The following is a 10,074-nucleotide window of genomic DNA, read 5'->3' as shown; positions in this document are numbered from 1 at the left end:
GGAATAACCCAAGAAGATTCTAAGCGCTGACGGATTGAAGGAAAAAACGAAATCGCGAACCCCGGGCAATGGGATCACACTCATAACGGTGTGATCACAGCAGATAACGAAAGGATGAAAGGCGAGTTTCTGGTGGATCAAAACTAAAACCAACCAGCTAAGGGAAGGTGACCCCGGCAAAAAAATCCACCACAGAAGGCAACGGCAAACCACTCTGGTCATCGTTTCCCAGGAATCACTATGGCGAGTACATCCAATAAGCAGTTGTCCTGGCTGCGGAATATAAGAGTAGCGCAGGACCGAGATGAATAGTATTTTTATATCTTTGTAGATCTTTTAGAAGTTACCTGATAGTTCTACAATTCTACATATAAGATGATTTTTCAAAAAGCGAAAAAAATTGGTTCGAAAAAATATTTTATATGGCTATTTCTTAATGTAAAATAAAATAGTAATATTATCTGTGCGAGAGGGTGAAAAAAACAGTTCTGTGTCTAAAATAGAACCAGAATCGTAGATTAGTATTTGAACTCAAACCTCACCTCGTAGTGCAGTTGTTGGCGTGATTGAAATCCTGGGTTCGATTTCTGGGTTGAACAACATAAAATATTTGACCCTGGATCGGCACCTACATCGAAGACTGATCATCTTACCTTCCTGCAACCCTTTCCTCGAGAAACACAAAACATCCCTTGTACTTTTCCAATGCCGTGCCCTGTATACTGCACAAATTAGGTGCAGATTAGAGTTTTATTATGATAAAAACAATAAAGAAATCTCTCTCATTACCTCGTCTGTGAACCCAGTTGTACCGAAAATGTCACTTTTTTGGAGGAAAAATTAATAATTGCGTTCTTATGATTTACCCAAATATTTAATTTTAAGTGCCGTTTTCAACGAGTTGTAAATGACTCACTATTAGAAAACTGAATCAAGTTGGGGTAGAGTGGGATTTGAACCACAGTCCTTTGTTCCGTGATTCCAAGACACTAGCCACAGGACTACAACCTGATTTATTATTATATTATCATTGAAAAAGTTTAATGTTAAATATTTCTGGTGTTCTTGTAAAAACGGGTGGTTTTATTTGACTTTTTTCGTGCTTCTAATTTAACGCAACAATTACGATTTAAACATAGGCAGAATTGTGAATGTTACTCATTGTGTAAAATGACCACTCAAACTAGTTAATGACGGATCATCAACTCTGTAAATACATAGACTTCCATATTTCCTACTCAAAAATGGTTTTCCTCTTTCTTTTATTACTATTTGACTTTATTATTTTTGTTTGCTTTATATGGTGCAACTGGGCCTTTGTCGTGTTTTGTGTTAGATTATAGAATACGTTTTTTGATTATTTTTTTTAATATCACGAAAATAGAAAATACTGCTTATTATGAATCTTGTTAAAATGTATTTCTGTTAACTATACATTCAAAACACCACCTGTATAATAAAACGTAATAGTTTGCTCAATGTTTATGATCGTGTGCGTACGTTTGAGTCATAGTGTTGCTTTGTAACTCAATCGTAACTGTCCCCAAAGATCAAGAAATTGTCTACTGAATATGTTTCAGGCCTGAAAATGAAAACTCAAGAGCGAAACTTCCCTCTGAGTCACCCCGAGATTTTCAGATAAGCTCCACGTAATATACAGAGTTTTCCCACCAAAAAGGATTATTTTATTTTCAATCTAGAGACTTCATAGCGTTTTGTGTTTTACTCAACTTTAATTTAAAAATTTAGGCTGGTATATTGTAGTTCATTGTAAAAATCCCTCCGTCCTTACACAATAGGGAAGTTAAAAAGATATTTATAACTATTGCTCTCAATATTTATAATCTTAATAAAAGTATGTGAAGTATTTAAAAAAAATATAAATAAGGCACTAGGCAGTACAAAAAAATATTATGTTTTAATAATACATCTGAATTATCTAAAAAAAATAATTTACTCGAATATATTATTTATTGTTTCAGCATTTACTTTGTGAAAGAATCGTTTTGAATTTATTTAAAATGAAACAAATACCAATCTGTGTATATATTTTAAGTACCTAAGTACTAATCTGTGTTTAAATTTTTGCTTGGTTTATATTTACACCTGATGATGGGTTATTCAGAATACCTGTAACTAGTTGCGTTTTAATATATTAAACTATCATGTGGTAAAAATTACAAAGTGTTTCATTTTACATAAATTACTAAAATATTTTGAATTTTGGGGGCATTTTCTTTTTGTCTTATAAACCCGTGTTGGAAAAAGAAAACAAGTTGTGGTGGTTTAATATTATTGTAAGCTTAGTTTATAAGTACGATTGAGTAAAAAATGAAGAAGTTCAGCCCTACGTGAAATAAGATATAAAAATGTATCCTTACGCGCAGTAAAAATTAGAGCATTAAATTGTTCGGCGAAGTTTCTTGAAAATGTATGAAAAAAAATGATTTTAATAAAAACGAACTACCATGCATGACGTCACTAGTTCTTCCGAATCAACCAATTGTAAGAGAGTTGCGATAGATCTCGGTTTATGGTAAGTTAACTGACCAATCAGCATCACTCATTGAGAAGAAGGGAAAAAGAACTTGAGACGTCACACGCGAAGTAATTTTTTAAAATACAAAACTTAAAAAATCATAGCGCTAATAATACATGCAAGATACATAAAAAAATTAAAAAATAATTTTAGAAACGTTTAAAAGCCTATTAAAAAATATTAAAATATTAAAAATCACTGAACCTCTTTTATTTTAAAGTATCGTTTCTTTTTTGTGATTTATTCCAATACATGATTTTGTTTTCAGCTAGTTGTAAATAACTCTTTGATAAGCAATGGGTATTAAGTCACGGAAGGGCTGGGTTTTGAATTTATTACCTTTGATTTAATTTTCCTTGGATTTATTTTAGATTTAAAAGACGACTGATACTTAAATCTATGAATTTGGAATAATGAGTGACCGGTTTCATCGTTTTCGCGACATTTTCGAGACTGGTATCTCTAACATATAATTCCATATAATATATTTATACAAAAACAGTAAGCATAGATCAAAATTGTAGAATGGTAATTGAATTGAATTACTTATGTCTGAAATTTAAAACTTTAAATTAAAGCTTAATGTAGAATTTTAGTTTAAAAGCCTATTTGTATTCATTGATTGATTTAATATTTATATTGAGTTTGTACAACATTTGAACAAAAACAAAACAAAACAAGCTACGTGTGTATTATAGGCTAGCAGGCTTCCCATAACAATAATAATAACAATAACAAAATGGTTGGATAATAGATTAGCCGACTTCATAAATTATACGCCATGCCATGGTGATTAAGTAATGGGTTTAAATTTAAAAAGAGCCATTATTCGCTCAAATGGTCACTTTATGGAACAATAAATGTTCACAATTCTAAATCCTAACACTTAAGATTAAAAGCACGGAGAAACATCGCTTGGGGAATAATATCCTACGGATTGGTACACAACTCATAGACCTTTATTTTTTATGTTTAATTTTATTTAATATTAAGATTTACATATTTATATAAATATGTATAAAAGAGAAGAGAAACAAGGAGAAACAGTTTACATGTATGGAGATTTTTTTTACATTGCATTTCACATTAACGCCCAACTAGACAATAGTCTGTTCTGAGGTTAACAAATTGTAAATTACTGGTTTGCAGTAGAACATAGTAATAATAAAGGTATACAAACAAAAAAAAATCACTAAGCATCAAGGAGAAATTAGAAATATATTTCTTGTTCGATTCACTGCATATCCTGGAGTATATCATGTTTTTTTGTAGTCCTGTGCAGAAATCTACTTAGTTATATTGACTGTAAACGTAGTTAAGCTGCTAGTGGTTTTTAAAGAACTGTCCAACTCACTATACACTCTCGATGCAATAACACTGTATTGGCTTTGAGCGAAGCTTTTTCTTGTAACAGGGGTTACATGATTTTGAGTTACTGGGTTCTTTGTTCATTAGTTTTAGTTATGTGAAACAGGCCAAACGCTGACTTTACAAACAACTGTTTGATACACAACACGTTTTGTTCTGCAAAAAGAAGAGATGTAGGGTACACAAAAGGGCGTCAGTTCATTATTTTCCAAATATATATAAAATCAATTCGAAGTGTAATCGCTGACGTCATCATATATTAGCTACATCTTAGATATAGCAAATAGTGCGTTGTCTTCAACAATTTGAAAAATAAAAGATAGCAAATCACAGTTGCAGTGTAATCAAAGCATTTTTATAAAATACTAATTACGAAACCCCAACAAAATGTTTCAGTTATGGGTTTCCAGCATCTTTTCAACTCAAACCGACTAAGTGTATTTGACAGAGAAGCCCACGAGCTACAGCTACAGCTCAATCAAGGATGTTTATCGAAGTCAATTAAAAGTCCTTAAGCAACTTGACCGATCACGATAGAAGTGGACTGCGATAATGTGGAGTGATAATAAACTCGCGCATACGCCAAACGCCAAACGTCAAAGTGTCAAAGTCAACGCGAGTCGAGTTTCAATTTGTGCGTTTGTCGTTTATTTTGCACTTTGCAAGGTTTCCTTCAGAACCAGAATAACGGATATCATGGATCGCGTAACAAGACTGAAGTCCAATAAGTAGGACATGTTGCGAGACAAGACCCCACAAGATGGACCCCAAATTTTAAGATGGAGACCTTGAAAAAATAAAAGAGGTGTCGGAAGACCTAAAAAAATATGGTCCGAGGACATAGCCGCTGGGGGGGGTAAAAATTGGCTGCAAGCAGCAACCGAACGAAAAAAATTAAAGGATATGGAAGAAGCCTAATCCAGAAGTGGAGGACAGAAGTGAAGAAGAAGATTTTCTTTCCTTGAAGTGTGAGTTCGATAATTTTTGGTCGATGTTCCATTGTTATCGGTAACACGACAAACAATCGCGTTGAAAAACCTTTATCGCGATGACTATTACTGACAGCAGCGCCCATTACTTGTACTATTGGAGCTGATTTGTAGTTGTAGTGACCTGACTGACCGAAATATCGGTTTCGGTGTTTGTTTCGTCCAGTTTCAGACAGTAAAACGAGTTTCGGCCGTGATTTTGGTTTCGGCCATAAATTCGGTGAAACTTCGGCTAAGTCGAATCCTTATCGGGATGCGACCAATTACGTTCGGCTATACCAGGGTGCATCTTATAGCTCGTGACGCGGTAGCGTGACCTGTGATCTTTAGTTTGATTTGGATTTTGGCTGGTGAGTGTTGCAAGTTGTCACATTGTCAATCAGCCAGTTTTGGTCCATCAAACAACGGTAATCGATTTTTGAATTAAACTACGATGTATTTATAAAATGTATATTTAAAGTTAATAAGTTATAATTCTTAAAGCGTACATGGAAAAACTGTTACATTTAAGTTACATGAAGAACATAACAAAGAACCAAAAACCGCAAAAAATAAACAAATTTATGCTTTTTATTTCATTGCGTATTTTATTTACCACTTCTTTAAATGAACTCCTAAGGTTTAACAGTGAAAACGCTTAATTTTTGACGTTTTGAAGTGATTTTTATCTTGTTTAATTAAGTTTCGGTGTCGGCTGAAAACCTTGTTTTGGTCGGTCACTAGTAGTTTGTGAAGACTAGAACTAGACTAGACTGAATCAATATGCTCCATTAGGAAGCAAGAATGGGATTGTTTGATCGTTGTTTTATCTAGAAAATTACCTGTGACGTCCATTTAGCGTAGCACTGATCAGTTTGTCTTGAATCTTGATTGAAAAATTTATTTAAATAACTAGCAGTAATCGCTTAGCGGGCGCAATCCGCAGTGCATTATTTGGTACGGAGGTATGTCAACAAGTTTTGATCCACCGTATACAACATACCAAGTAATGACATATTTAGAAATCAATAGGGCTTAGAACATAATTGCAGGCAAGCCATTATGGACAAACGGGTGAATTGAGCAAGCAAATTAATGAAAACAAATGTAATAGGGAAATATCACATTTATTTTTTTACATTTTTAAAGTAATAAAGGTCTATGAAATACTGTCCAGTTAAAAAATAAAGTTTTGTTAATTATTAATACCATAGAAAATATTTTTTAAAAAGCAACAAAAACTGTCATTCCATTGGCCACGCCCCTTATACATCACGATTCTAGTGTATTTGTTCCTGAACATTGAAATTTGTGTAGAACATTGTCACGAATCTTGACGTCACAACTATCGACGTCAAACATGTCACGTTTTTCTAGACACGTATTTAAAAAATGTTTATTTTAAAAATTTACCAATAAAAACATTTCTCCACGTTATCACCATAATGAAGATAAAAGAAGCGGACATGGAATGATGATGATATGTCATCATCACGATCATTCCCTTTGCTCGCCTCATAGTGCATTGGTACAACACTCGCAGCGTATCTTGATCATTTTTGTTACATAAGGGTAAGATTATCAGTCTTATGCTTCACGTACCAGTCCAGGGACTATGAAATATTATTGTGTGAAAACACCCTCCCAAATATATATTTCATATCAATGTCAGGAATCGAACCCTAGACCTCTTGCATGGCAGGCAAAAGTGCTGACCATTATACCTTCACTTTTTTTTTGCACCACAACAGGCAAGGAGGCCCAATAACAGTGGTGAATAAAAGCACAAAACACCCAAACTTGAGAAAAAACGCTTTTTTTGTGTTCTCACCGGGAATCGAACCCGGAACCTATCGTGCGTGAGTCAAGCGTCTTGACCACTACACCACGAAGGCCGCCACAAGGCTGACGTATATCCTATATATAGTTTTTTTTAACATCGCAATACTTTGAAATTTAATGTGAATTTGGGATGTTGAGACAGTCCCTTACCAGGGATGTATTTATAGACAGCATGTAAGGATTATCCCACATTCGCCAAAGTCTATTACATAAACATATCTGTCGTAGAAAAAATAATCGACCTTGCAAATTGTTTTTTTTTTCATTAAAAAAAAAAAATATTTGCGTTATTAATATTCAACTAAATATTTCGATTTTAGTGGCATTTTTAACGAGTTGTAAATAACTCACTATTAGAAAATAGGAATGCAGTTGGGGTAGAGTGGGGTTTGAGCCTCGGACCTGTTATCTGTGAGTCTGCAACACTAACCACGGGACTACAACCTGATTCAAAATATGTAAATACTTTATAAAAAAATATACTATAGTAGGGAAGTATTACATACTTAGTATACCGATAAAAATATATGAAACAGATTTAGAATAATTAATTGTATTTCCAAAAAATCAATATGGATTATGTGGAGAAATAATTTCATACATAAATGTAAAAAATAAATATAATGACAATATTTTTTATTTTTTTTAATTTCACGTTTTACATAACACTTTAAAAAAATATATGAATACCTCACTAGCACAACCCGTGTCGAGGTATTCATTTGCATGATTTTATATTATTACTTATGGTGTTTAAACAATATACATAAAATAATACATATTCATACTTAAATCCACACAGATATAATATATACATAAATTAAAGTAAGAGAAAAGAAAAAATAAAGAGTTGAAAAAGAAAACAAAATTATTTTATTAGTACAGCTCACATGTTTAACTACAGTGCAGACATTACGTCAAGTAACAAGCTACTGTCAGTTCCCGGTGGCCCAACAAATGCCAAATATACGAGTATATGCCATACATTCATCGAGAAACGGTGTAGATACAAATAAAAACATGAAATGAAACATTATGTTGCTAGAAAGACGCAAAGTTTGTTGTTGTGACGCCAAGATTCATGATAATGTTCTGAAAAAATTTCAGTGGCCAGGAACAAATAAACTTGAACCGTGACTTATTACTCGTAGTCCGTCGCAACGTCAGCTCGGACAAGATATTAAACGCCGTGCATCGGAAGAACTCATTACATTTTATCTTGGCATTTCGTGTCGCCCGGCCATCAGCTCTCCGCCAGTGTTCGCTATTGTAAATTCCTTCTGTACAAAATAATAGGATGTAACTCGTGTGTAACTACTTAATAAATAACTTCAATTGTAATCCATCTTTCTCATTTAACCTCAAATTAACTCACGAAAAAAATATTTTTTTTTACTGGACAGTATTTCACAGACGTTTATTACTTTAAAAATGTTTTAAAAATGTGATTTTTCCTTATTATTGGGATTGGTATTAAATAAAAACGTCTTCCTCGAAAACCGCTTTGAAAGTTTCTTTATAAAACTTTTCCTTTAAGTATGGGTGTAAAATATAAGTTTTGTCCGTTTTTTTTCTAATGAAGAGAACAAGAGGACAAATCACAACAAATTAGTTAATAGTGTATTTTCCTTACTTTTGGCTGTCATTGTAAAATATAAATTAAAAAACGTACACAAATTATGTAAACATCTAATAATTTAATTTTGCTCGTTGATTCGACGTTCGACATTTTTAATTATCATTTCTTTTTAACCGATTACACTTTTTAAAAGTTAAAGTGTACTACTTTTTAAACTAAACCCTTATATTTAAACTGTTTTATGACTTCTGACGCCATGTTTGATTATTGAAAAAAAGGATTGGACTTAATCAAATAGACACGCTTTTGTAGATACATACAAAGACTAAACACGGCAAAGGACAAATGACAAAATCATCTTTATTTTAAAGTAAGTAAGCGGGTACTGCATATTTTATATTATAGAACATATATAAATGCGCAGAGCTGATAATAGAGCTATTAAAATTCTTCCCAAGTTCCTGACATTGCCACAACAATTATCTGCAGTTGGTTTTCCAGGCATTTTTTTATTCTGTCGACAAAATGGCGGCGGTAATCAAAGTAAACAATACAATGGCAACTCACTGTGTGCAGTACGTGTGTGATGGATTCAGGTCAAGTGTTGAACGTTATTAAGACGATTACAAATAAATGTCAAGAACAGTAATATTGAGACTGCTTTGTAGCCTACCTATGAACATTAATGTTAATGTGTATCTAGTAAACAATAATAAAATTTCAAGGCATGATATCTTACAATGTATATATTACCTACGTATGTGTTATTGCGGCAACCTTTTCATGCTAAAATTGATATTTTGTTAGTTTTTTTTTATCCATGGGCAGTCAGTACATTATCTTAATTTTCCGATCCGCACCAAGTGGTACACGGTGCACTTGATTGGTGACCAATTGCAGCGAATCTGGATCATTCTTGTTACGCGGAAGGTAAGATAGCCACTCTCTATTCAGATGCTAGCTCAGAACAATATAATATTGCAGTTTAGAACCAATATTTCAAAGTTAAAAGATAGGTCAACCCTTTACAAATTGCAAAAACTCCTTCGCAACCGAGAACTTAGGTCGAGTACTAGTGAGGTGTTCGTTGTTAAGTGCCAACCTTTTGCCTTTTGTTATATTTAAAACTAGCTTAAACCCTTGTTAGATAATTGCCATCTCCCACACCTTAATAACTTATATGGTATCGTAACTATTTTATTTTTGATCTTTGGCTTGACATTTTATTTTAGCCAATGGTTATTTATTAGTCGTAGTCTCTACTCATTTGACGATTTTTATCTAGTGTCTATACGCGTCTAATAATTTACCTATCTTAATGCTCTCACCTGCAAGGGGCGGATGTCCCAGGGGACAATATTGTCTTTTTAAGGATTGACTATCTAGATGCACCTTGCGATGCTCCAAACTGAACCTTTCATAAATTAACCTATTATAATCCCCTCCATTTACTGAAAATGTACACTTTATAACCCAGTACATTGGTTCCAGGAGGACACATTGAAATTAGATTCCTAACTTAGTACGTCGTGACTACGACAATTTATTATTAAATGTAAACTTGAATATTATTAAATTATAAGTACAGTAAACCCAACGAGTGTAGTTGGACACATCTTGTTCTCTTCAAAAGTGTACTAAATAAAACAATACCATCTTCGAAGCTGCCTTTTATTGACTACTGGAGGGCGATTCAATTACTCATTACAAAGTGCCCCTCAACACCTTACACGGCACATAACATTAAATTGGTGGCAGCGTGTGCGATTTTTCTCGAA

This window comes from Micrasema longulum, unplaced genomic scaffold (genome assembly GCF_059751315.1).
Source record: "Micrasema longulum isolate JH-2025_06_02 unplaced genomic scaffold, ASM5975131v1 h1tg000108l, whole genome shotgun sequence".
Lineage (NCBI taxonomy): Eukaryota > Metazoa > Arthropoda > Insecta > Trichoptera > Brachycentridae > Micrasema > Micrasema longulum.
This window is presented reverse-complemented; position numbering follows the sequence as displayed.